Source organism: Schistocerca americana, chromosome 2 (genome assembly GCF_021461395.2).
Source record: "Schistocerca americana isolate TAMUIC-IGC-003095 chromosome 2, iqSchAmer2.1, whole genome shotgun sequence".
In the NCBI taxonomy this organism is placed as follows: Eukaryota; Metazoa; Arthropoda; class Insecta; order Orthoptera; family Acrididae; genus Schistocerca; species Schistocerca americana.
The window spans coordinates 88,631,020-88,654,474 of NC_060120.1; the positions used below are offsets into that span (position 1 = coordinate 88,631,020).

General features: G+C 43.1%; 37 non-coding genes across 37 annotated transcripts; 19 read left to right on the forward strand and 18 right to left on the reverse strand.

Annotated features, from left to right (window-relative positions):
- Positions 1-12: 12 nt before the first annotated feature.
- Trnaq-cug lies at positions 13-84 on the forward strand. Its single transcript has one exon. It is a non-coding gene; the product is annotated as a tRNA-Gln (tRNA).
- Positions 85-442: 358 nt separating this feature from the next.
- On the reverse strand, positions 443-531 carry Trnay-gua. The gene is given in 2 exon segments: positions 443-478; positions 495-531. It is a non-coding gene; the product is annotated as a tRNA-Tyr (tRNA).
- A 248-nt stretch (positions 532-779) lies between these two features.
- Trnaq-cug lies at positions 780-851 on the forward strand. Its single transcript has one exon. It is a non-coding gene; the product is annotated as a tRNA-Gln (tRNA).
- Positions 852-1,209: 358 nt separating this feature from the next.
- On the reverse strand, positions 1,210-1,298 carry Trnay-gua. The gene is given in 2 exon segments: positions 1,210-1,245; positions 1,262-1,298. It is a non-coding gene; the product is annotated as a tRNA-Tyr (tRNA).
- A 248-nt stretch (positions 1,299-1,546) lies between these two features.
- On the forward strand, positions 1,547-1,618 carry Trnaq-cug. Its single transcript has one exon. It is a non-coding gene; the product is annotated as a tRNA-Gln (tRNA).
- A 358-nt stretch (positions 1,619-1,976) lies between these two features.
- Trnay-gua lies at positions 1,977-2,065 on the reverse strand. The gene is given in 2 exon segments: positions 1,977-2,012; positions 2,029-2,065. It is a non-coding gene; the product is annotated as a tRNA-Tyr (tRNA).
- A 249-nt stretch (positions 2,066-2,314) lies between these two features.
- Trnaq-cug lies at positions 2,315-2,386 on the forward strand. The gene has a single exon. It is a non-coding gene; the product is annotated as a tRNA-Gln (tRNA).
- A 359-nt stretch (positions 2,387-2,745) lies between these two features.
- Positions 2,746-2,834, reverse strand: Trnay-gua. The gene is given in 2 exon segments: positions 2,746-2,781; positions 2,798-2,834. It is a non-coding gene; the product is annotated as a tRNA-Tyr (tRNA).
- A 248-nt stretch (positions 2,835-3,082) lies between these two features.
- On the forward strand, positions 3,083-3,154 carry Trnaq-cug. Its single transcript has one exon. It is a non-coding gene; the product is annotated as a tRNA-Gln (tRNA).
- A 358-nt stretch (positions 3,155-3,512) lies between these two features.
- On the reverse strand, positions 3,513-3,601 carry Trnay-gua. Its single transcript is given in 2 exon segments — positions 3,513-3,548; positions 3,565-3,601. It is a non-coding gene; the product is annotated as a tRNA-Tyr (tRNA).
- A 248-nt stretch (positions 3,602-3,849) lies between these two features.
- Trnaq-cug lies at positions 3,850-3,921 on the forward strand. The gene has a single exon. It is a non-coding gene; the product is annotated as a tRNA-Gln (tRNA).
- A 358-nt stretch (positions 3,922-4,279) lies between these two features.
- Positions 4,280-4,368, reverse strand: Trnay-gua. Its single transcript is given in 2 exon segments — positions 4,280-4,315; positions 4,332-4,368. It is a non-coding gene; the product is annotated as a tRNA-Tyr (tRNA).
- Positions 4,369-4,616: 248 nt separating this feature from the next.
- Trnaq-cug lies at positions 4,617-4,688 on the forward strand. Its single transcript has one exon. It is a non-coding gene; the product is annotated as a tRNA-Gln (tRNA).
- A 358-nt stretch (positions 4,689-5,046) lies between these two features.
- On the reverse strand, positions 5,047-5,135 carry Trnay-gua. Its single transcript is given in 2 exon segments — positions 5,047-5,082; positions 5,099-5,135. It is a non-coding gene; the product is annotated as a tRNA-Tyr (tRNA).
- Positions 5,136-5,383: 248 nt separating this feature from the next.
- Trnaq-cug lies at positions 5,384-5,455 on the forward strand. Its single transcript has one exon. It is a non-coding gene; the product is annotated as a tRNA-Gln (tRNA).
- Positions 5,456-5,813: 358 nt separating this feature from the next.
- On the reverse strand, positions 5,814-5,902 carry Trnay-gua. Its single transcript is given in 2 exon segments — positions 5,814-5,849; positions 5,866-5,902. It is a non-coding gene; the product is annotated as a tRNA-Tyr (tRNA).
- A 248-nt stretch (positions 5,903-6,150) lies between these two features.
- Positions 6,151-6,222, forward strand: Trnaq-cug. Its single transcript has one exon. It is a non-coding gene; the product is annotated as a tRNA-Gln (tRNA).
- A 358-nt stretch (positions 6,223-6,580) lies between these two features.
- Trnay-gua lies at positions 6,581-6,669 on the reverse strand. The gene is given in 2 exon segments: positions 6,581-6,616; positions 6,633-6,669. It is a non-coding gene; the product is annotated as a tRNA-Tyr (tRNA).
- Positions 6,670-6,917: 248 nt separating this feature from the next.
- On the forward strand, positions 6,918-6,989 carry Trnaq-cug. Its single transcript has one exon. It is a non-coding gene; the product is annotated as a tRNA-Gln (tRNA).
- A 358-nt stretch (positions 6,990-7,347) lies between these two features.
- Positions 7,348-7,436, reverse strand: Trnay-gua. The gene is given in 2 exon segments: positions 7,348-7,383; positions 7,400-7,436. It is a non-coding gene; the product is annotated as a tRNA-Tyr (tRNA).
- A 248-nt stretch (positions 7,437-7,684) lies between these two features.
- Trnaq-cug lies at positions 7,685-7,756 on the forward strand. The gene has a single exon. It is a non-coding gene; the product is annotated as a tRNA-Gln (tRNA).
- Positions 7,757-8,114: 358 nt separating this feature from the next.
- On the reverse strand, positions 8,115-8,203 carry Trnay-gua. Its single transcript is given in 2 exon segments — positions 8,115-8,150; positions 8,167-8,203. It is a non-coding gene; the product is annotated as a tRNA-Tyr (tRNA).
- Positions 8,204-8,451: 248 nt separating this feature from the next.
- Positions 8,452-8,523, forward strand: Trnaq-cug. The gene has a single exon. It is a non-coding gene; the product is annotated as a tRNA-Gln (tRNA).
- Positions 8,524-8,881: 358 nt separating this feature from the next.
- Positions 8,882-8,970, reverse strand: Trnay-gua. The gene is given in 2 exon segments: positions 8,882-8,917; positions 8,934-8,970. It is a non-coding gene; the product is annotated as a tRNA-Tyr (tRNA).
- Positions 8,971-9,218: 248 nt separating this feature from the next.
- On the forward strand, positions 9,219-9,290 carry Trnaq-cug. The gene has a single exon. It is a non-coding gene; the product is annotated as a tRNA-Gln (tRNA).
- Positions 9,291-9,648: 358 nt separating this feature from the next.
- Trnay-gua lies at positions 9,649-9,737 on the reverse strand. The gene is given in 2 exon segments: positions 9,649-9,684; positions 9,701-9,737. It is a non-coding gene; the product is annotated as a tRNA-Tyr (tRNA).
- Positions 9,738-9,985: 248 nt separating this feature from the next.
- Trnaq-cug lies at positions 9,986-10,057 on the forward strand. The gene has a single exon. It is a non-coding gene; the product is annotated as a tRNA-Gln (tRNA).
- A 358-nt stretch (positions 10,058-10,415) lies between these two features.
- Trnay-gua lies at positions 10,416-10,504 on the reverse strand. Its single transcript is given in 2 exon segments — positions 10,416-10,451; positions 10,468-10,504. It is a non-coding gene; the product is annotated as a tRNA-Tyr (tRNA).
- A 248-nt stretch (positions 10,505-10,752) lies between these two features.
- Trnaq-cug lies at positions 10,753-10,824 on the forward strand. Its single transcript has one exon. It is a non-coding gene; the product is annotated as a tRNA-Gln (tRNA).
- Positions 10,825-11,182: 358 nt separating this feature from the next.
- On the reverse strand, positions 11,183-11,271 carry Trnay-gua. The gene is given in 2 exon segments: positions 11,183-11,218; positions 11,235-11,271. It is a non-coding gene; the product is annotated as a tRNA-Tyr (tRNA).
- A 248-nt stretch (positions 11,272-11,519) lies between these two features.
- Positions 11,520-11,591, forward strand: Trnaq-cug. Its single transcript has one exon. It is a non-coding gene; the product is annotated as a tRNA-Gln (tRNA).
- A 358-nt stretch (positions 11,592-11,949) lies between these two features.
- On the reverse strand, positions 11,950-12,038 carry Trnay-gua. The gene is given in 2 exon segments: positions 11,950-11,985; positions 12,002-12,038. It is a non-coding gene; the product is annotated as a tRNA-Tyr (tRNA).
- A 248-nt stretch (positions 12,039-12,286) lies between these two features.
- Positions 12,287-12,358, forward strand: Trnaq-cug. Its single transcript has one exon. It is a non-coding gene; the product is annotated as a tRNA-Gln (tRNA).
- Positions 12,359-12,716: 358 nt separating this feature from the next.
- Trnay-gua lies at positions 12,717-12,805 on the reverse strand. Its single transcript is given in 2 exon segments — positions 12,717-12,752; positions 12,769-12,805. It is a non-coding gene; the product is annotated as a tRNA-Tyr (tRNA).
- A 248-nt stretch (positions 12,806-13,053) lies between these two features.
- Trnaq-cug lies at positions 13,054-13,125 on the forward strand. Its single transcript has one exon. It is a non-coding gene; the product is annotated as a tRNA-Gln (tRNA).
- A 358-nt stretch (positions 13,126-13,483) lies between these two features.
- Trnay-gua lies at positions 13,484-13,572 on the reverse strand. Its single transcript is given in 2 exon segments — positions 13,484-13,519; positions 13,536-13,572. It is a non-coding gene; the product is annotated as a tRNA-Tyr (tRNA).
- A 248-nt stretch (positions 13,573-13,820) lies between these two features.
- On the forward strand, positions 13,821-13,892 carry Trnaq-cug. Its single transcript has one exon. It is a non-coding gene; the product is annotated as a tRNA-Gln (tRNA).
- Positions 13,893-23,455: the final 9,563 nt, after the last annotated feature.

Genomic DNA, 23,455 nt, shown 5'->3' on the forward strand with positions numbered 1-23,455 from the left:
ATGCTCGTGTCTGGTTCCATGGTGTAACGGTTAGCACTCTGGACTCTGAATCCAGCGATCCGAGTTCGAATCTCGGTGGAACCTTCGTTTAGTCTAAATTTTCTGTAATAAGCGTTTCTCGCCGAGGAAGTATCAGCGATAGGCTCAGGGATTTAGTTTCTACGTTTGTGTTAAAAACGAGACGTCTATGAAACGGCTGAATATTGGTGCGACGATGTGACCTATATAGCACATTAAACGAGTGATGCCTGTAAGAGCAAGCAATTTTACGATAATTCGAAGAAATATCATTATCCTACGAAGGCTAAGACTCCCATGATTATCAACTAGCTATTACTAGCTGAGCAAATGAATTTCCTTTAAAATAGGTTTAAAACATAGGGAGGTTCTGACCGAGTGGGCATGCTCTGGAGCCTATTTGCTCCTGAGATTAGAAAAACAGTCCTCTGGGCCGGATTTGAACCAGCGACCTATGGATAACTGTGAATCCTCCACTACAGTCCACCGCTCTACCAACTGAGCTACCAGAGGCTCTGCATGCTTTCTTGTTCGTTCTGATTGCTTTACGTCCGTCCCTGTCTTTCGTTTCCACACACTGCTACTCAGCGCGCCCATATAGACGCACAGGAAATGCAGTCATCGGCTGCAACTGCAAACATTGCCCAGATTAAGTTTTATAATGCTCGATCGTGTCAATTAGGTTAAAAAATGCAAGTAGGAAGTGTCTGAAGTACGTCAGTATACTGCTAAATGTATTTACGCGTCCCATGCTCGTGTCTGGTTCCATGGTGTAACGGTTAGCACTCTGGACTCTGAATCCAGCGATCCGAGTTCGAATCTCGGTGGAACCTTCGTTTAGTCTAAATTTTCTGTAATAAGCGTTTCTCGCCGAGGAAGTATCAGCGATAGGCTCAGGGATTTAGTTTCTACGTTTGTGTTAAAAACGAGACGTCTATGAAACGGCTGAATATTGGTGCGACGATGTGACCTATATAGCACATTAAACGAGTGATGCCTGTAAGAGCAAGCAATTTTACGATAATTCGAAGAAATATCATTATCCTACGAAGGCTAAGACTCCCATGATTATCAACTAGCTATTACTAGCTGAGCAAATGAATTTCCTTTAAAATAGGTTTAAAACATAGGGAGGTTCTGACCGAGTGGGCATGCTCTGGAGCCTATTTGCTCCTGAGATTAGAAAAACAGTCCTCTGGGCCGGATTTGAACCAGCGACCTATGGATAACTGTGAATCCTCCACTACAGTCCACCGCTCTACCAACTGAGCTACCAGAGGCTCTGCATGCTTTCTTGTTCGTTCTGATTGCTTTACGTCCGTCCCTGTCTTTCGTTTCCACACACTGCTACTCAGCGCGCCCATATAGACGCACAGGAAATGCAGTCATCGGCTGCAACTGCAAACATTGCCCAGATTAAGTTTTATAATGCTCGATCGTGTCAATTAGGTTAAAAAATGCAAGTAGGAAGTGTCTGAAGTACGTCAGTATACTGCTAAATGTATTTACGCGTCCCATGCTCGTGTCTGGTTCCATGGTGTAACGGTTAGCACTCTGGACTCTGAATCCAGCGATCCGAGTTCGAATCTCGGTGGAACCTTCGTTTAGTCTAAATTTTCTGTAATAAGCGTTTCTCGCCGAGGAAGTATCAGCGATAGGCTCAGGGATTTAGTTTCTACGTTTGTGTTAAAAACGAGACGTCTATGAAACGGCTGAATATTGGTGCGACGATGTGACCTATATAGCACATTAAACGAGTGATGCCTGTAAGAGCAAGCAATTTTACGATAATTCGAAGAAATATCATTATCCTACGAAGGCTAAGACTCCCATGATTATCAACTAGCTATTACTAGCTGAGCAAATGAATTTCCTTTAAAATAGGTTTAAAACATAGGGAGGTTCTGACCGAGTGGGCATGCTCTGGAGCCTATTTGCTCCTGAGATTAGAAAAACAGTCCTCTGGGCCGGATTTGAACCAGCGACCTATGGATAACTGTGAATCCTCCACTACAGTCCACCGCTCTACCAACTGAGCTACCAGAGGCTCTGCATGCTTTCTTGTTCGTTCTGATTGCTTTACGTCCGTCCCTGTCTTTCGTTTTCCACACACTGCTACTCAGCGCGCCCATATAGACGCACAGGAAATGCAGTCATCGGCTGCAACTGCAAACATTGCCCAGATTAAGTTTTATAATGCTCGATCGTGTCAATTAGGTTAAAAAATGCAAGTAGGAAGTGTCTGAAGTACGTCAGTATACTGCTAAATGTATTTACGCGTCCCATGCTCGTGTCTGGTTCCATGGTGTAACGGTTAGCACTCTGGACTCTGAATCCAGCGATCCGAGTTCGAATCTCGGTGGAACCTTCGTTTAGTCTAAATTTTCTGTAATAAGCGTTTCTCGCCGAGGAAGTATCAGCGATAGGCTCAGGGATTTAGTTTCTACGTTTGTGTTAAAAACGAGACGTCTATGAAACGGCTGAATATTGGTGCGACGATGTGACCTATATAGCACATTAAACGAGTGATGCCTGTAAGAGCAAGCAATTTTACGATAATTCGAAGAAATATCATTATCCTACGAAGGCTAAGACTCCCATGATTATCAACTAGCTATTACTAGCTGAGCAAATGAATTTCCTTTAAAATAGGTTTAAAACATAGGGAGGTTCTGACCGAGTGGGCATGCTCTGGAGCCTATTTGCTCCTGAGATTAGAAAAAACAGTCCTCTGGGCCGGATTTGAACCAGCGACCTATGGATAACTGTGAATCCTCCACTACAGTCCACCGCTCTACCAACTGAGCTACCAGAGGCTCTGCATGCTTTCTTGTTCGTTCTGATTGCTTTACGTCCGTCCCTGTCTTTCGTTTCCACACACTGCTACTCAGCGCGCCCATATAGACGCACAGGAAATGCAGTCATCGGCTGCAACTGCAAACATTGCCCAGATTAAGTTTTATAATGCTCGATCGTGTCAATTAGGTTAAAAAATGCAAGTAGGAAGTGTCTGAAGTACGTCAGTATACTGCTAAATGTATTTACGCGTCCCATGCTCGTGTCTGGTTCCATGGTGTAACGGTTAGCACTCTGGACTCTGAATCCAGCGATCCGAGTTCGAATCTCGGTGGAACCTTCGTTTAGTCTAAATTTTCTGTAATAAGCGTTTCTCGCCGAGGAAGTATCAGCGATAGGCTCAGGGATTTAGTTTCTACGTTTGTGTTAAAAACGAGACGTCTATGAAACGGCTGAATATTGGTGCGACGATGTGACCTATATAGCACATTAAACGAGTGATGCCTGTAAGAGCAAGCAATTTTACGATAATTCGAAGAAATATCATTATCCTACGAAGGCTAAGACTCCCATGATTATCAACTAGCTATTACTAGCTGAGCAAATGAATTTCCTTTAAAATAGGTTTAAAACATAGGGAGGTTCTGACCGAGTGGGCATGCTCTGGAGCCTATTTGCTCCTGAGATTAGAAAAACAGTCCTCTGGGCCGGATTTGAACCAGCGACCTATGGATAACTGTGAATCCTCCACTACAGTCCACCGCTCTACCAACTGAGCTACCAGAGGCTCTGCATGCTTTCTTGTTCGTTCTGATTGCTTTACGTCCGTCCCTGTCTTTCGTTTCCACACACTGCTACTCAGCGCGCCCATATAGACGCACAGGAAATGCAGTCATCGGCTGCAACTGCAAACATTGCCCAGATTAAGTTTTATAATGCTCGATCGTGTCAATTAGGTTAAAAAATGCAAGTAGGAAGTGTCTGAAGTACGTCAGTATACTGCTAAATGTATTTACGCGTCCCATGCTCGTGTCTGGTTCCATGGTGTAACGGTTAGCACTCTGGACTCTGAATCCAGCGATCCGAGTTCGAATCTCGGTGGAACCTTCGTTTAGTCTAAATTTTCTGTAATAAGCGTTTCTCGCCGAGGAAGTATCAGCGATAGGCTCAGGGATTTAGTTTCTACGTTTGTGTTAAAAACGAGACGTCTATGAAACGGCTGAATATTGGTGCGACGATGTGACCTATATAGCACATTAAACGAGTGATGCCTGTAAGAGCAAGCAATTTTACGATAATTCGAAGAAATATCATTATCCTACGAAGGCTAAGACTCCCATGATTATCAACTAGCTATTACTAGCTGAGCAAATGAATTTCCTTTAAAATAGGTTTAAAACATAGGGAGGTTCTGACCGAGTGGGCATGCTCTGGAGCCTATTTGCTCCTGAGATTAGAAAAACAGTCCTCTGGGCCGGATTTGAACCAGCGACCTATGGATAACTGTGAATCCTCCACTACAGTCCACCGCTCTACCAACTGAGCTACCAGAGGCTCTGCATGCTTTCTTGTTCGTTCTGATTGCTTTACGTCCGTCCCTGTCTTTCGTTTCCACACACTGCTACTCAGCGCGCCCATATAGACGCACAGGAAATGCAGTCATCGGCTGCAACTGCAAACATTGCCCAGATTAAGTTTTATAATGCTCGATCGTGTCAATTAGGTTAAAAAATGCAAGTAGGAAGTGTCTGAAGTACGTCAGTATACTGCTAAATGTATTTACGCGTCCCATGCTCGTGTCTGGTTCCATGGTGTAACGGTTAGCACTCTGGACTCTGAATCCAGCGATCCGAGTTCGAATCTCGGTGGAACCTTCGTTTAGTCTAAATTTTCTGTAATAAGCGTTTCTCGCCGAGGAAGTATCAGCGATAGGCTCAGGGATTTAGTTTCTACGTTTGTGTTAAAAACGAGACGTCTATGAAACGGCTGAATATTGGTGCGACGATGTGACCTATATAGCACATTAAACGAGTGATGCCTGTAAGAGCAAGCAATTTTACGATAATTCGAAGAAATATCATTATCCTACGAAGGCTAAGACTCCCATGATTATCAACTAGCTATTACTAGCTGAGCAAATGAATTTCCTTTAAAATAGGTTTAAAACATAGGGAGGTTCTGACCGAGTGGGCATGCTCTGGAGCCTATTTGCTCCTGAGATTAGAAAAACAGTCCTCTGGGCCGGATTTGAACCAGCGACCTATGGATAACTGTGAATCCTCCACTACAGTCCACCGCTCTACCAACTGAGCTACCAGAGGCTCTGCATGCTTTCTTGTTCGTTCTGATTGCTTTACGTCCGTCCCTGTCTTTCGTTTCCACACACTGCTACTCAGCGCGCCCATATAGACGCACAGGAAATGCAGTCATCGGCTGCAACTGCAAACATTGCCCAGATTAAGTTTTATAATGCTCGATCGTGTCAATTAGGTTAAAAAATGCAAGTAGGAAGTGTCTGAAGTACGTCAGTATACTGCTAAATGTATTTACGCGTCCCATGCTCGTGTCTGGTTCCATGGTGTAACGGTTAGCACTCTGGACTCTGAATCCAGCGATCCGAGTTCGAATCTCGGTGGAACCTTCGTTTAGTCTAAATTTTCTGTAATAAGCGTTTCTCGCCGAGGAAGTATCAGCGATAGGCTCAGGGATTTAGTTTCTACGTTTGTGTTAAAAACGAGACGTCTATGAAACGGCTGAATATTGGTGCGACGATGTGACCTATATAGCACATTAAACGAGTGATGCCTGTAAGAGCAAGCAATTTTACGATAATTCGAAGAAATATCATTATCCTACGAAGGCTAAGACTCCCATGATTATCAACTAGCTATTACTAGCTGAGCAAATGAATTTCCTTTAAAATAGGTTTAAAACATAGGGAGGTTCTGACCGAGTGGGCATGCTCTGGAGCCTATTTGCTCCTGAGATTAGAAAAACAGTCCTCTGGGCCGGATTTGAACCAGCGACCTATGGATAACTGTGAATCCTCCACTACAGTCCACCGCTCTACCAACTGAGCTACCAGAGGCTCTGCATGCTTTCTTGTTCGTTCTGATTGCTTTACGTCCGTCCCTGTCTTTCGTTTCCACACACTGCTACTCAGCGCGCCCATATAGACGCACAGGAAATGCAGTCATCGGCTGCAACTGCAAACATTGCCCAGATTAAGTTTTATAATGCTCGATCGTGTCAATTAGGTTAAAAAATGCAAGTAGGAAGTGTCTGAAGTACGTCAGTATACTGCTAAATGTATTTACGCGTCCCATGCTCGTGTCTGGTTCCATGGTGTAACGGTTAGCACTCTGGACTCTGAATCCAGCGATCCGAGTTCGAATCTCGGTGGAACCTTCGTTTAGTCTAAATTTTCTGTAATAAGCGTTTCTCGCCGAGGAAGTATCAGCGATAGGCTCAGGGATTTAGTTTCTACGTTTGTGTTAAAAACGAGACGTCTATGAAACGGCTGAATATTGGTGCGACGATGTGACCTATATAGCACATTAAACGAGTGATGCCTGTAAGAGCAAGCAATTTTACGATAATTCGAAGAAATATCATTATCCTACGAAGGCTAAGACTCCCATGATTATCAACTAGCTATTACTAGCTGAGCAAATGAATTTCCTTTAAAATAGGTTTAAAACATAGGGAGGTTCTGACCGAGTGGGCATGCTCTGGAGCCTATTTGCTCCTGAGATTAGAAAAACAGTCCTCTGGGCCGGATTTGAACCAGCGACCTATGGATAACTGTGAATCCTCCACTACAGTCCACCGCTCTACCAACTGAGCTACCAGAGGCTCTGCATGCTTTCTTGTTCGTTCTGATTGCTTTACGTCCGTCCCTGTCTTTCGTTTCCACACACTGCTACTCAGCGCGCCCATATAGACGCACAGGAAATGCAGTCATCGGCTGCAACTGCAAACATTGCCCAGATTAAGTTTTATAATGCTCGATCGTGTCAATTAGGTTAAAAAATGCAAGTAGGAAGTGTCTGAAGTACGTCAGTATACTGCTAAATGTATTTACGCGTCCCATGCTCGTGTCTGGTTCCATGGTGTAACGGTTAGCACTCTGGACTCTGAATCCAGCGATCCGAGTTCGAATCTCGGTGGAACCTTCGTTTAGTCTAAATTTTCTGTAATAAGCGTTTCTCGCCGAGGAAGTATCAGCGATAGGCTCAGGGATTTAGTTTCTACGTTTGTGTTAAAAACGAGACGTCTATGAAACGGCTGAATATTGGTGCGACGATGTGACCTATATAGCACATTAAACGAGTGATGCCTGTAAGAGCAAGCAATTTTACGATAATTCGAAGAAATATCATTATCCTACGAAGGCTAAGACTCCCATGATTATCAACTAGCTATTACTAGCTGAGCAAATGAATTTCCTTTAAAATAGGTTTAAAACATAGGGAGGTTCTGACCGAGTGGGCATGCTCTGGAGCCTATTTGCTCCTGAGATTAGAAAAACAGTCCTCTGGGCCGGATTTGAACCAGCGACCTATGGATAACTGTGAATCCTCCACTACAGTCCACCGCTCTACCAACTGAGCTACCAGAGGCTCTGCATGCTTTCTTGTTCGTTCTGATTGCTTTACGTCCGTCCCTGTCTTTCGTTTCCACACACTGCTACTCAGCGCGCCCATATAGACGCACAGGAAATGCAGTCATCGGCTGCAACTGCAAACATTGCCCAGATTAAGTTTTATAATGCTCGATCGTGTCAATTAGGTTAAAAAATGCAAGTAGGAAGTGTCTGAAGTACGTCAGTATACTGCTAAATGTATTTACGCGTCCCATGCTCGTGTCTGGTTCCATGGTGTAACGGTTAGCACTCTGGACTCTGAATCCAGCGATCCGAGTTCGAATCTCGGTGGAACCTTCGTTTAGTCTAAATTTTCTGTAATAAGCGTTTCTCGCCGAGGAAGTATCAGCGATAGGCTCAGGGATTTAGTTTCTACGTTTGTGTTAAAAACGAGACGTCTATGAAACGGCTGAATATTGGTGCGACGATGTGACCTATATAGCACATTAAACGAGTGATGCCTGTAAGAGCAAGCAATTTTACGATAATTCGAAGAAATATCATTATCCTACGAAGGCTAAGACTCCCATGATTATCAACTAGCTATTACTAGCTGAGCAAATGAATTTCCTTTAAAATAGGTTTAAAACATAGGGAGGTTCTGACCGAGTGGGCATGCTCTGGAGCCTATTTGCTCCTGAGATTAGAAAAACAGTCCTCTGGGCCGGATTTGAACCAGCGACCTATGGATAACTGTGAATCCTCCACTACAGTCCACCGCTCTACCAACTGAGCTACCAGAGGCTCTGCATGCTTTCTTGTTCGTTCTGATTGCTTTACGTCCGTCCCTGTCTTTCGTTTCCACACACTGCTACTCAGCGCGCCCATATAGACGCACAGGAAATGCAGTCATCGGCTGCAACTGCAAACATTGCCCAGATTAAGTTTTATAATGCTCGATCGTGTCAATTAGGTTAAAAAATGCAAGTAGGAAGTGTCTGAAGTACGTCAGTATACTGCTAAATGTATTTACGCGTCCCATGCTCGTGTCTGGTTCCATGGTGTAACGGTTAGCACTCTGGACTCTGAATCCAGCGATCCGAGTTCGAATCTCGGTGGAACCTTCGTTTAGTCTAAATTTTCTGTAATAAGCGTTTCTCGCCGAGGAAGTATCAGCGATAGGCTCAGGGATTTAGTTTCTACGTTTGTGTTAAAAACGAGACGTCTATGAAACGGCTGAATATTGGTGCGACGATGTGACCTATATAGCACATTAAACGAGTGATGCCTGTAAGAGCAAGCAATTTTACGATAATTCGAAGAAATATCATTATCCTACGAAGGCTAAGACTCCCATGATTATCAACTAGCTATTACTAGCTGAGCAAATGAATTTCCTTTAAAATAGGTTTAAAACATAGGGAGGTTCTGACCGAGTGGGCATGCTCTGGAGCCTATTTGCTCCTGAGATTAGAAAAACAGTCCTCTGGGCCGGATTTGAACCAGCGACCTATGGATAACTGTGAATCCTCCACTACAGTCCACCGCTCTACCAACTGAGCTACCAGAGGCTCTGCATGCTTTCTTGTTCGTTCTGATTGCTTTACGTCCGTCCCTGTCTTTCGTTTCCACACACTGCTACTCAGCGCGCCCATATAGACGCACAGGAAATGCAGTCATCGGCTGCAACTGCAAACATTGCCCAGATTAAGTTTTATAATGCTCGATCGTGTCAATTAGGTTAAAAAATGCAAGTAGGAAGTGTCTGAAGTACGTCAGTATACTGCTAAATGTATTTACGCGTCCCATGCTCGTGTCTGGTTCCATGGTGTAACGGTTAGCACTCTGGACTCTGAATCCAGCGATCCGAGTTCGAATCTCGGTGGAACCTTCGTTTAGTCTAAATTTTCTGTAATAAGCGTTTCTCGCCGAGGAAGTATCAGCGATAGGCTCAGGGATTTAGTTTCTACGTTTGTGTTAAAAACGAGACGTCTATGAAACGGCTGAATATTGGTGCGACGATGTGACCTATATAGCACATTAAACGAGTGATGCCTGTAAGAGCAAGCAATTTTACGATAATTCGAAGAAATATCATTATCCTACGAAGGCTAAGACTCCCATGATTATCAACTAGCTATTACTAGCTGAGCAAATGAATTTCCTTTAAAATAGGTTTAAAACATAGGGAGGTTCTGACCGAGTGGGCATGCTCTGGAGCCTATTTGCTCCTGAGATTAGAAAAACAGTCCTCTGGGCCGGATTTGAACCAGCGACCTATGGATAACTGTGAATCCTCCACTACAGTCCACCGCTCTACCAACTGAGCTACCAGAGGCTCTGCATGCTTTCTTGTTCGTTCTGATTGCTTTACGTCCGTCCCTGTCTTTCGTTTCCACACACTGCTACTCAGCGCGCCCATATAGACGCACAGGAAATGCAGTCATCGGCTGCAACTGCAAACATTGCCCAGATTAAGTTTTATAATGCTCGATCGTGTCAATTAGGTTAAAAAATGCAAGTAGGAAGTGTCTGAAGTACGTCAGTATACTGCTAAATGTATTTACGCGTCCCATGCTCGTGTCTGGTTCCATGGTGTAACGGTTAGCACTCTGGACTCTGAATCCAGCGATCCGAGTTCGAATCTCGGTGGAACCTTCGTTTAGTCTAAATTTTCTGTAATAAGCGTTTCTCGCCGAGGAAGTATCAGCGATAGGCTCAGGGATTTAGTTTCTACGTTTGTGTTAAAAACGAGACGTCTATGAAACGGCTGAATATTGGTGCGACGATGTGACCTATATAGCACATTAAACGAGTGATGCCTGTAAGAGCAAGCAATTTTACGATAATTCGAAGAAATATCATTATCCTACGAAGGCTAAGACTCCCATGATTATCAACTAGCTATTACTAGCTGAGCAAATGAATTTCCTTTAAAATAGGTTTAAAACATAGGGAGGTTCTGACCGAGTGGGCATGCTCTGGAGCCTATTTGCTCCTGAGATTAGAAAAACAGTCCTCTGGGCCGGATTTGAACCAGCGACCTATGGATAACTGTGAATCCTCCACTACAGTCCACCGCTCTACCAACTGAGCTACCAGAGGCTCTGCATGCTTTCTTGTTCGTTCTGATTGCTTTACGTCCGTCCCTGTCTTTCGTTTCCACACACTGCTACTCAGCGCGCCCATATAGACGCACAGGAAATGCAGTCATCGGCTGCAACTGCAAACATTGCCCAGATTAAGTTTTATAATGCTCGATCGTGTCAATTAGGTTAAAAAATGCAAGTAGGAAGTGTCTGAAGTACGTCAGTATACTGCTAAATGTATTTACGCGTCCCATGCTCGTGTCTGGTTCCATGGTGTAACGGTTAGCACTCTGGACTCTGAATCCAGCGATCCGAGTTCGAATCTCGGTGGAACCTTCGTTTAGTCTAAATTTTCTGTAATAAGCGTTTCTCGCCGAGGAAGTATCAGCGATAGGCTCAGGGATTTAGTTTCTACGTTTGTGTTAAAAACGAGACGTCTATGAAACGGCTGAATATTGGTGCGACGATGTGACCTATATAGCACATTAAACGAGTGATGCCTGTAAGAGCAAGCAATTTTACGATAATTCGAAGAAATATCATTATCCTACGAAGGCTAAGACTCCCATGATTATCAACTAGCTATTACTAGCTGAGCAAATGAATTTCCTTTAAAATAGGTTTAAAACATAGGGAGGTTCTGACCGAGTGGGCATGCTCTGGAGCCTATTTGCTCCTGAGATTAGAAAAACAGTCCTCTGGGCCGGATTTGAACCAGCGACCTATGGATAACTGTGAATCCTCCACTACAGTCCACCGCTCTACCAACTGAGCTACCAGAGGCTCTGCATGCTTTCTTGTTCGTTCTGATTGCTTTACGTCCGTCCCTGTCTTTCGTTTCCACACACTGCTACTCAGCGCGCCCATATAGACGCACAGGAAATGCAGTCATCGGCTGCAACTGCAAACATTGCCCAGATTAAGTTTTATAATGCTCGATCGTGTCAATTAGGTTAAAAAATGCAAGTAGGAAGTGTCTGAAGTACGTCAGTATACTGCTAAATGTATTTACGCGTCCCATGCTCGTGTCTGGTTCCATGGTGTAACGGTTAGCACTCTGGACTCTGAATCCAGCGATCCGAGTTCGAATCTCGGTGGAACCTTCGTTTAGTCTAAATTTTCTGTAATAAGCGTTTCTCGCCGAGGAAGTATCAGCGATAGGCTCAGGGATTTAGTTTCTACGTTTGTGTTAAAAACGAGACGTCTATGAAACGGCTGAATATTGGTGCGACGATGTGACCTATATAGCACATTAAACGAGTGATGCCTGTAAGAGCAAGCAATTTTACGATAATTCGAAGAAATATCATTATCCTACGAAGGCTAAGACTCCCATGATTATCAACTAGCTATTACTAGCTGAGCAAATGAATTTCCTTTAAAATAGGTTTAAAACATAGGGAGGTTCTGACCGAGTGGGCATGCTCTGGAGCCTATTTGCTCCTGAGATTAGAAAAACAGTCCTCTGGGCCGGATTTGAACCAGCGACCTATGGATAACTGTGAATCCTCCACTACAGTCCACCGCTCTACCAACTGAGCTACCAGAGGCTCTGCATGCTTTCTTGTTCGTTCTGATTGCTTTACGTCCGTCCCTGTCTTTCGTTTCCACACACTGCTACTCAGCGCGCCCATATAGACGCACAGGAAATGCAGTCATCGGCTGCAACTGCAAACATTGCCCAGATTAAGTTTTATAATGCTCGATCGTGTCAATTAGGTTAAAAAATGCAAGTAGGAAGTGTCTGAAGTACGTCAGTATACTGCTAAATGTATTTACGCGTCCCATGCTCGTGTCTGGTTCCATGGTGTAACGGTTAGCACTCTGGACTCTGAATCCAGCGATCCGAGTTCGAATCTCGGTGGAACCTTCGTTTAGTCTAAATTTTCTGTAATAAGCGTTTCTCGCCGAGGAAGTATCAGCGATAGGCTCAGGGATTTAGTTTCTACGTTTGTGTTAAAAACGAGACGTCTATGAAACGGCTGAATATTGGTGCGACGATGTGACCTATATAGCACATTAAACGAGTGATGCCTGTAAGAGCAAGCAATTTTACGATAATTCGAAGAAATATCATTATCCTACGAAGGCTAAGACTCCCATGATTATCAACTAGCTATTACTAGCTGAGCAAATGAATTTCCTTTAAAATAGGTTTAAAACATAGGGAGGTTCTGACCGAGTGGGCATGCTCTGGAGCCTATTTGCTCCTGAGATTAGAAAAACAGTCCTCTGGGCCGGATTTGAACCAGCGACCTATGGATAACTGTGAATCCTCCACTACAGTCCACCGCTCTACCAACTGAGCTACCAGAGGCTCTGCATGCTTTCTTGTTCGTTCTGATTGCTTTACGTCCGTCCCTGTCTTTCGTTTCCACACACTGCTACTCAGCGCGCCCATATAGACGCACAGGAAATGCAGTCATCGGCTGCAACTGCAAACATTGCCCAGATTAAGTTTTATAATGCTCGATCGTGTCAATTAGGTTAAAAAATGCAAGTAGGAAGTGTCTGAAGTACGTCAGTATACTGCTAAATGTATTTACGCGTCCCATGCTCGTGTCTGGTTCCATGGTGTAACGGTTAGCACTCTGGACTCTGAATCCAGCGATCCGAGTTCGAATCTCGGTGGAACCTTCGTTTAGTCTAAATTTTCTGTAATAAGCGTTTCTCGCCGAGGAAGTATCAGCGATAGGCTCAGGGATTTAGTTTCTACGTTTGTGTTAAAAACGAGACGTCTATGAAACGGCTGAATATTGGTGCGACGATGTGACCTATATAGCACATTAAACGAGTGATGCCTGTAAGAGCAAGCAATTTTACGATAATTCGAAGAAATATCATTATCCTACGAAGGCTAAGACTCCCATGATTATCAACTAGCTATTACTAGCTGAGCAAATGAATTTCCTTTAAAATAGGTTTAAAACATAGGGAGGTTCTGACCGAGTGGGCATGCTCTGGAGCCTATTTGCTCCTGAGATTAGAAAAACAGTCCTCTGGGCCGGATTTGAACCAGCGACCTATGGATAACTGTGAATCCTCCACTACAGTCCACCGCTCTACCAACTGAGCTACCAGAGGCTCTGCATGCTTTCTTGTTCGTTCTGATTGCTTTACGTCCGTCCCTGTCTTTCGTTTCCACACACTGCTACTCAGCGCGCCCATATAGACGCACAGGAAATGCAGTCATCGGCTGCAACTGCAAACATTGCCCAGATTAAGTTTTATAATGCTCGATCGTGTCAATTAGGTTAAAAAATGCAAGTAGGAAGTGTCTGAAGTACGTCAGTATACTGCTAAATGTATTTACGCGTCCCATGCTCGTGTCTGGTTCCATGGTGTAACGGTTAGCACTCTGGACTCTGAATCCAGCGATCCGAGTTCGAATCTCGGTGGAACCTTCGTTTAGTCTAAATTTTCTGTGTGTCACAGGGCTGTTTGAATGAGTTAGTCGTGTTTCTCGCTGTCTTTTTGTTCATTCTCTCTCTTTATAAGGTGGTTTTCTGCAAGCGTCAGCGAAGCGTCAGTCAAGCAAAGTCAGCTAAGTCAGTCGAAATGGGAGGAGGCGGACGTGTGAAGCTTAGCCATAAAGAATGCCACATAACGTAGTTAACGCTTTATTGTTATTAAACGATGCATTTTGGCCCCATTCGCACTCGGCTTATTCTACTTTAACCTTCAACTCTCCTCGCTGCTCTGCTTTTTGTAAAGGAATAATTTTAATGCAGACGTGTGATGCTTAGCCATAAAGAATGCCACATAACGTAGTTAACGCTTTATTGTAATTAAACGATGCATTTTAGCCCCATTCGCACTCGGCTTATTCTACTTTAACCTTCAACTCTCCTCGCTGCTCTGCTTTTTGTAAAGGAAAAATTTTAATGCACTTTTGACTTACTTAACTTTTTTCCGAATATTACGTGTGACTCTTCTTTTATATCCTCATGCTCTCCTTTTGGGAACATCATCCGATCGGCTGCAATATCTCCCCGCTTCATAAAAAAATCTCCACATTTTATTATATTTAATTTATTAAAATGTCACTTGTGTTTTCGATATTGTCCTCACTCACCTTTCACCTCCATCGAACCCGTTAGCCTCTCTCATACTCGTCATCAATTTCACTTGTATGGGGTAATATCCTTTCTCATAAAACTCTAAATCCTCTCGATGTAAATAATCTTGATTGAAATTGTCGATTCCTGTTAACCGCTTTGGTACGTATGTTCCTTCCGAGAATGCCCAGATAGCACGTGTGTGTGTGTGTGTGTGTGTGTGTGTGTGTGTGTGTGTGTGTCTTATTCTTAGCTTAAATTAGTTTAAGTGCAAGTAAGACTAGGGACTGATGACCTAAACAGTTTGGTCCCTTATGAATTCACACACATTTGCATTTGCATTCTGTCGGCTCGTACACCGGTTTCTCCACAGGGTGTTGCAGCGTGTTCCTGCCCCGTGTCATCCTCACAGACCGATGCGCCTGAAAGTGCTTTACTGTTGGAGAACGACTACACTTTAAAAACGAGGTCCCCTGACTATTTTGAAACACCTGGCGCCGTCTAGGTGTTTCAACCATTATGAGAAAAGTCATAGAATATCGTAGATATCAGTAAATCTTAGTTTGGTGCACGTAAAAGAAACGCTCAAATGTGATGGAAGTTCACACATTATGGAATGTGTAAACCGACTGGTCGCTGACTGGCTAGATCCACAGCAGTCTTCTGCGCGTCCCTAGCCCAGAGGTTGCCAACACTCTCGCAGAATGCGTGTAAATGCGTGTATATTGTTGTTTTACTGCGGTACAGTGGTAGGTGGTGTAAAGTGGGCTTACTGCCCTGTCTGTGATGTTAGTTTGTAATGCGTAATGTATTAGTCCTTTATCTACAACATGTTTTATTAGTCTGACTTTTACTTGCTGCGTATGTCTGGTCATTTCATATGTGTTACTACCGTATTACTGTTTTATGTTTTTCAGTAGTTCCTTGAATGGTAAAGACATGTTTCTTGTTACGGAACTTAACTACTTTCATGTGTTTTTCCTGTTGTTATAGGGTGGTAGTTTTCTTGCCGGAGGTGTTGTGCAAATGTTGAATGGCTGTAGCCTTATATCCACTCCTTTTTGTGTTCGTTATGCCTTATTTCAAAGGATGTGCTGGTCTGCTCTAAGTACAAAATATCGCAAAGGGGGCATGGAGTTAGCAAACAGCAGAATATTGGGTACGTCAGTGTCACCTTCCAGACAATTTACGAATATGAAATATGGACGTGATACCCACACACACCCCCACAGCACCGCACACACCCACACCCATCCTACCCCCACACACCCACAATCACACACAATATTTTTCAACAAAAACAAACGAATGACGAACGCATCCCGCAACAGCAACGTATTGAACCTGAACTGGAGAGATGACCGTGGTTCTTCACAACACAAAAACATTAATTCATTTGTGTGAAGGTGCTGTGAGCAAAGGGCTACCACATATGTGCAGAAGAACACTAAGAGTGACATAAGCAACAAAAGCCATGAGCAAAAATAATAATTAATACGGTTTACAGTAGTAACTTAAAACATAAAAGATGTTCATCATCCTGACAAACAAAAATCGTTCAAATGGCTCTGAGCACTATGGGACTACTTAAACTTAACTAACCTAAGGACATCACGCACATCCATGGCCGAGGCAGGTTTCGAACCTGCGACCGTAGCGGTCGAGTGGTTTCACACTGTAGCGCCTAGAACCGCTCGGCCACACCGGCCGGCCCAACAAACAAAATTTGAAGAAAAAACCATATTGTTACAGTGACTATTAAAGATGCTTTAAAATTAAGAGAAACGTATTTAATCTAAATAATACATTCACTAAAGTCTCAAAGGATGGTGTTTAACCTGTACAACTTGTGTAACTGCGACTGCAGTAAAACGAGGTCGAAAAACCAAGATCATAACACGACATTCGACAAACTATACCACTAACTAATAATCTATTCGGATTATTCCTTCCAGAGAAATTATTTACCAAGGAAAAAAAATAGAACGGAGATAAGGAGATATGCTCACTTCTCACGAAACAGTTAGTATAATAAATGAGTAGCATCTACCTCTTTGCATTGATTTTATAGATTTTGAACAGGTATACAATTCAGTCGCCCAACCGTGTTGGAGGCTGATACGGAACAAGGAATAGAACACGCTTGTATTAACGTCTTTCATAATGTACAAAAAACTCTCCATAGCGTTTGTCAGTGTTGTTCCAGAAACCAATGCATTTACCTGTTGAAGAGTGTCTGAAACAGAGTAGCTCTGTACCTCGAAAACTAATAGCAGTAGTTCTACATGTTTAAACTCGGTTGGTAGATAAAGGGAACCCAAATTCTGGGAATGAGTTTAGATAAAGTAATGATTTGGTTCTATTTTCAGACACTATAGTAAGTCCTCAAAAACTGTAGTGAGCTTCAATTAGTCAGCTCTAAAGCTCGTCTAAAAAGTAAGTCTGATGAAAACAATATCATGATAAATGACTGCACACCGGACCAAAATATATCTATTTGGTATACGTACCTGCGAAGAGTCAGAAGATATGTCTATCTGGGCCAGCTTGTAAATATGAAAGGAGATCTAAAACCAAAAATAATTCCACATGTTAAATTAGGATGGTAAGTGTGTGGAAGATGCTGTTCAGTTGAAGTCTGACATGTCAGCTGAGCTGAAGAAGGCAGTTCTTGACCAATGTATACTGGCAGTAATAATATATGGCTAAGAGAAACGGATATTAAATGAATTCATTGTTAAAAAACTAACAGCAATCCGAAGAAGAATTGGAAGATCAGTGTTGGGCTACACAAAGGAAGACAGAAAGAAAGCAACCGATACGAGGCAGACAAAAGCGGTCAGTGACATAATGGCAGAAGGAAATACACCGAAAAGGCAGTGGGCTGGTCATATCGCTCGAAGAAAACATAGCAGTTGGTCGGAACAAGTCGTAGGTTGAGCCAAATTTATCGAAGACGACCAAGGGGAAGACCACTGGACAGCTGGACCAGTGTCTTAAGAAAGCTGGATCGAACTGTCAATAGGGGGCTCAAGGTAGGCAAAAGTGGAATAATCTGCTGGGATATAATGTGGCACGCCGAATCAAAGATTTCACATCACCAAGTGATCCAACTAGCTGATGATCATGATAACACGACTTATGAAGATGGTAAGTTGTTCAACTTCTTTACATTTCTTGGTGAAATATATCATCTGGGAGTCGGTGTCTCATGACTTCTTGTTTGGTTCTCGCTGAGTTCCCTTAACAAAGGTCCGAATCACGTGAGACGGTAGTATACTGCTGAGTTACATAGTTTTTACTATTATTGTTATTTGCAGCGGAAGGAACAACATTAAGAAACTTCACCTTCGTATTAATGAAATGCATAGCAGTTTAAGAGTTTACTACTGAAAATGTGTAAGACTACAGCGTAATTTTTAATACCGTATTATAAATTAGCAATAAAAGTGAAATGTGTATTGCATATGCTCGTCTTTGAGACAGAGGAGACATGGGCTTGGGAAGTGGAGTTTGTTTTCTATTTATTCGTAAGTATAGATATTTAAACTACAGGTGACATTTGTTATCTATTACAATAATGCGTAGAAGTTTCTGGACAAGCGTTAATAATTTAGAATAACTCCAGACCAATGTCCAATCCGCTTTTAAAGAACGACATCATAGCCTTAACTAAACTGTAACAGAATAAACACTGTCTCTTGCAACAAATCAGGCATATTGCAGTTTAACAATTTCTGGTGTTAAAATACCCTTTGAAATACTCCCGCGTCCGGCCATCCTGATTTATGTTTTCCGTGATTTCCCTAAATCCCTCCAGGCAAATGCCGGGATGGTTCCTTTAAAAGGACACTGCCGACTTCCTTCTCCATCCTTTCCTAATCCGATGTTTGATCTCTTCCCCCAAACAACCCAACCCAACACAACACAACCCAACACAACCCAACAAAACCCAGCACAACCCAGCACAACCCCTTTAAAATACGCGTAAGAAAATCCCCTGAAATTTTAACACTTTCATTTCTTTCTCTAATAGGAACAAATGTAAACCGCAAATGCAAAATAGTAAAGATATTGCTTAACCAAGTGTCGTAAAGTGACTGCCTAACCTACAATGTCATTAAGAAGCAGGTAAGTATCAGAATTCAATGTATCACGCAAACGCCGATGATTCTAGAGGCGCCATGGTGCAACGTTACTTCCGAACGATCTTCCAGTAACTACTGTTGGCAAAACGTCCTACAACAGCTTGTCGAACAACATCCTCATATACGCGATATACTGCAGTTACTTGTGCAATCGAGGCAACCGCCTCTAGCACTGCATCGATGGCTCGACTGGGCACACACAACTTGGCTGCTTCCCATGCTTCACTGACCTCTACACAATGCGCCAGCTCGTCTGCTACCTTATGGAGAACCGACATAACCCCCAAGACTCCCAACAACCAGTGAACACTTGCCAGATTGCGAGTGCAATGAGCGTTGCAACGACATGGATATCGAAACTGCCCATGAAGCACAACGCCATAGCAGGCAGAGACGTCATGAAACTGCTCGCGAATTGAAGACCAACTTCTTCAGGGACTAATATGAATACTGGCCTATGATTTAAATGGTATGCGAGATAACTAAAGTAAATGGAAGAACAAAATAAAGGATGTTTATTTCACAATTCCCTTGCGTAATCAAGTCTCCATCAAAATACGGTACGTTATAAATATCTATTATTATAAACAGATACGGTACATTATAATTATCTATTCGTTTTATAATGATATGTCAGTACATTGTCTTTTTTTGTGCTAGTAAAATTACTTTTCCTAAATACAATAAATTAACTACGCACTGAGCCATTAATGAAGGAGAAAGGAGTCTTATTTATAAAATTTGTTTCCATGGTTCTTCGAAATCTGGAAGAATGGGTCTAAATTACGATATCTTTGTGATACGATCTGCGTCACTACTTCTGTCACTCTCTCCCTTACATATCCTGTTCCAGGCCTTGGTCACTTAAGGTATGTACGTCATTGTAAACACATATAAACTACTAAACTAGACCCAAACAGGTCATGAAGGCCCAACGGTACCGACCGGCCGCCGTGTCATCCTCGGACCACGGGCGCCTCTGGTTGCTGATATGGAGGGGCATGTGGTAAGCACACCTCTCTCCCGGCTGCGTGTAGCGTGTTAAGTTTACTTCTCTACCAAGTAGCTCCTCAATTTGCCTCACAAGGGCTGAGAGCACCCCACTTGCCAAAAGCGCTCGGTAGACTGGATGGTCACCCATCCCAGCGCTAGCTCGACCGGACAGCGCTTAACTTTGGTGATCTGACGGGAACCAGTGCCACCACTGCGGAATGGGCGTTGGCGTAAGCATATAGGTGCGAATTATTACTCATATCGTTCAAATAATGACTCATGTTTCATTATTTCTTTCTCTTTAATATGTTGCTAACATGTCTCCAAGTGGAAATGTGGGCGACTCGTGTTGTCTGAGAGGGTATAAACGGCTTGGGCGATATTGGTTTAGCTACCATTGCGACTGTTGTAGTAACTGCGTAGAATAAGTGACTAAAAGAGTTCGACTGCCCAGTGCGAATGAGGTTAACGCACTTGCGGTATTACAAATCTTCACGGTCACGAAAATACTATGGCAAGCCAGTTATTCCGAGAAAATGTTTTGTGATTTACGAATGTAAATCCGTAGACTTTTCGTTAGTTTAACTCGTCCTATACAAATTAGCGCGCGTTAATGTGTCTTAGTAGTAATTGCGTCAATATTGTTACAAAGTAGCAGATAACAAGATTATTTTGTCATTCTTTAAGTATTTCATTTTCGGTTCTTGCTTAACATTTCCTGGCCTAGGTTATAAGCATGCCTTTTGCGATTACTTTACGGCCCTGAATTTCTTTTTATGGCCCCCTCTCCACAATTGTTTGGCATTTTTCATTTAATTAGCTTGAAACTGAATAATTGCAATCTACAATATAGCTTGAACCAGCAACTTCATTTTCACCTTTTTCTAACAACGAAGATACGAAGTACTTATGAACTTACGTTAATCTGTTAATCCATTCTGTATGTAACGATCTCTCAGATAACAGACACCATTTACTAAGTGCAAATATAACGTAGCCCTGAAAACGGTGGCATCAATACCAGAACGCTAAACTTGCGCCAATGACTTGGTCTAGCTATTTTCAATAAGTCTATGAAGAGCACACTGCAGGCCGCTCAGAGTAAGAGTGGTTGACTTCCAACAGCTCATTCATCTTTCCAGAACTGGAGCATAGGGATCTCTGTAACTGAGAAAAGCAAGAGAAGCACACGAAGAGCACACATTTCTAATCTTCGCAAATGTTCCAGATTTTAAACACGCAAATGGGCGCTCAACCGTGCCCAGACCAGGACACAGGCTGCTACATCGTTTTGAATAACAATAAGTAATGAAAGCCCCACCTATTGGCAATATGAGATTAAAGACGCAGGATCCTTAATGATAACTGCTTGTATGAGGCCTACAGGAACGTAATTGTAAGAATTTTTTTTTTTTTTTTAAATTGCGTCATCTTCCTTATTACAGCTTTGTTGCGGCACGCGACGAGTTTCACTCCTGCGCTAACGCCTTCATCTCACAATAGCAAATGGACCCAAAGTCCTCAAGTACTTGTTGGTTGTATTCTAATCTGTCACCCTATACAGTTTTTACCCTCTACAGCTGCCTCTTAGTCTCTAGGAGGATATATCCTAATGTCTTAAAATATTTCCTGTCAATCTTTCCTTCTTCTTGTTAGTGTTTTCTGCATGTTCCCTTCTTCGCCGGTTCTGCGAGAATTCTTCACTACTTATCAGTTCACCTGTGAGGGGCAGTTAGATGGAAATGAGACACTTGGAATAAAGTAAAAAAAAAACTGTCACAATTTAGGAAGCAATCACCATAACTGTTAATGCATTCATCCGACTAAGAGATAGAATGCCTCCATCATTCTACCCACGCTTGCACATCCTCGTCCGAAGCAAATCGACGGCACAAATGTATTCAGGGCTCCAAGAATGCGGAAACTGATGTGTCGACAGAAGTGCCGACACAGTGTTATTTTGAGGGGGCCGATAGGCACGCTATCTAACGCAGACGGGCGTAAAGTCTGGAACAGGATAACTATTGAATGGTAGCAAGAAAAGTACGTAGCTGGAATATACTTAACTTTATTCACTCCTTGTGATACATCTCTCTTGACTATACAAATGAGACTCGTAAGATACATGCACTGTTACAATTGGCGCCTTGCTAGGTCGTAGCCATGGACTTAGCAGAAGGCTATTCTAACTGTCTCTCGGCAAATGAGAGGAAGGCTTCGTCCGTATTGTCGCTAGCAATGTCGTCCGTACAACTCGGGCGAGTGCTCTATCGTATATCGAGACCTGCCTTGTGGTGGCGCTAGGTCTGCGATCACACAGTGGCGACACGCGGGTCCGACATGTACTAAATGGACCGCGGCCGATTTAAGCTACCACCTAGCAAGTGTGGTGCCTGGCGGTGACACCACAGAAACTGCCTGGAGAGAGATGAGGGCTGTATGGAGGACGTATAAGGGATTCGCAGTGGGTTCGCATGTTGCCAATGTTGTTTCGACTACGCTGGAGAAGTTTCACTGGGAAGATTTTACACATCTTCCATAGTGTCCCGGTCTCTTCCCATGCGAATTCCACATTTTTGGAGCCCTCACCAGGAGCCGTCGATACGTTTCTCACAAACCTTTGTACCCATGAGTAGCGTCATGGTTCTGAACGCCTCAGAAAACATTTCTGCGTTAAAACATTGACATTACTTTCGAAATAATAAATATTTCACTGCAGCTTACAATTTTCGGCGTCCTTCTGTAGCACCACGTCTGAGACGCTTCGATTCCTTGATATTCGAGTTATCCCACGGTCCACGATTCACTTGTCACTAGCGTACAATGCTGTGTACCAAACGAACACATTTCCTCCAGCAAGAGACGAGATTGTCGTTACCGTCACTGTAGCATGTTTAACTTTGTTGACAAAGCCACAACCTTACCTCTACCGGCACCGCTGCGTCACTACCAAAGTGAAGTCCTCGAAGGTGTTAAGTTTCGGAAACCGACGAAAATCCGTTGAGGTCAAGACTGGACTGTATAGAGGATGAGTGTAGACAGTGAACGCACGGCATCTGATTGTTGCAGGTGTCGCAGCGCTCTTGTGTGATCTGACATTGTAATGCTGAGGGAAGGAGTGCTCCATGTGTAGATAAACTCATCGAATCCGTGCACCACGTTTTCTGAGCTTTCGCACACACAGACATAGTTACATTACGCATCTTTACAGATAAGAGCCCTCTTGTGGCAGAGGTATTCAACTCGCATCAATTTCTTCTCTCGTCTGCTGTCTTGTACGTTGCGGCTGGGTTACAAAATGAAATTAGCTATCCACACAGAATAAAAATGAAAAGAAATTTTACCTTTTAATATGGGCTGTAAACTTGAAAACAATCTCTCATTGCCAGGAGCGTTTAATAAGTAAGGTAACACATTTATTTCTCGTACAGTTTCGGTTGAAAATGCGAAATTTGTTGTGGGACGTCATGGAATATTCTTGGTTAAGCCCCTATTGTTTCATGGCATTCGAGTATGTGGTAGCTCTATATGTAGCCTTGAAAATGGTGCATGTAAAGGAAGGATTCACTGAGGTTCTTTATCGAAAAACCAGAACATCGCAGATATTTATAAGTAAGTGCTTGGTGAATGTCTACGGACTCACAGCAGTGAACAGAATCACGGTGAGTCGTTGGGCGGTGCATCTGTTATCATCGCAATAAGATCGCGCAAACCTGTCCAGTATCACTCGTACGTGTCTGCCGAACACAGCTGTGACTCGTGCTATAT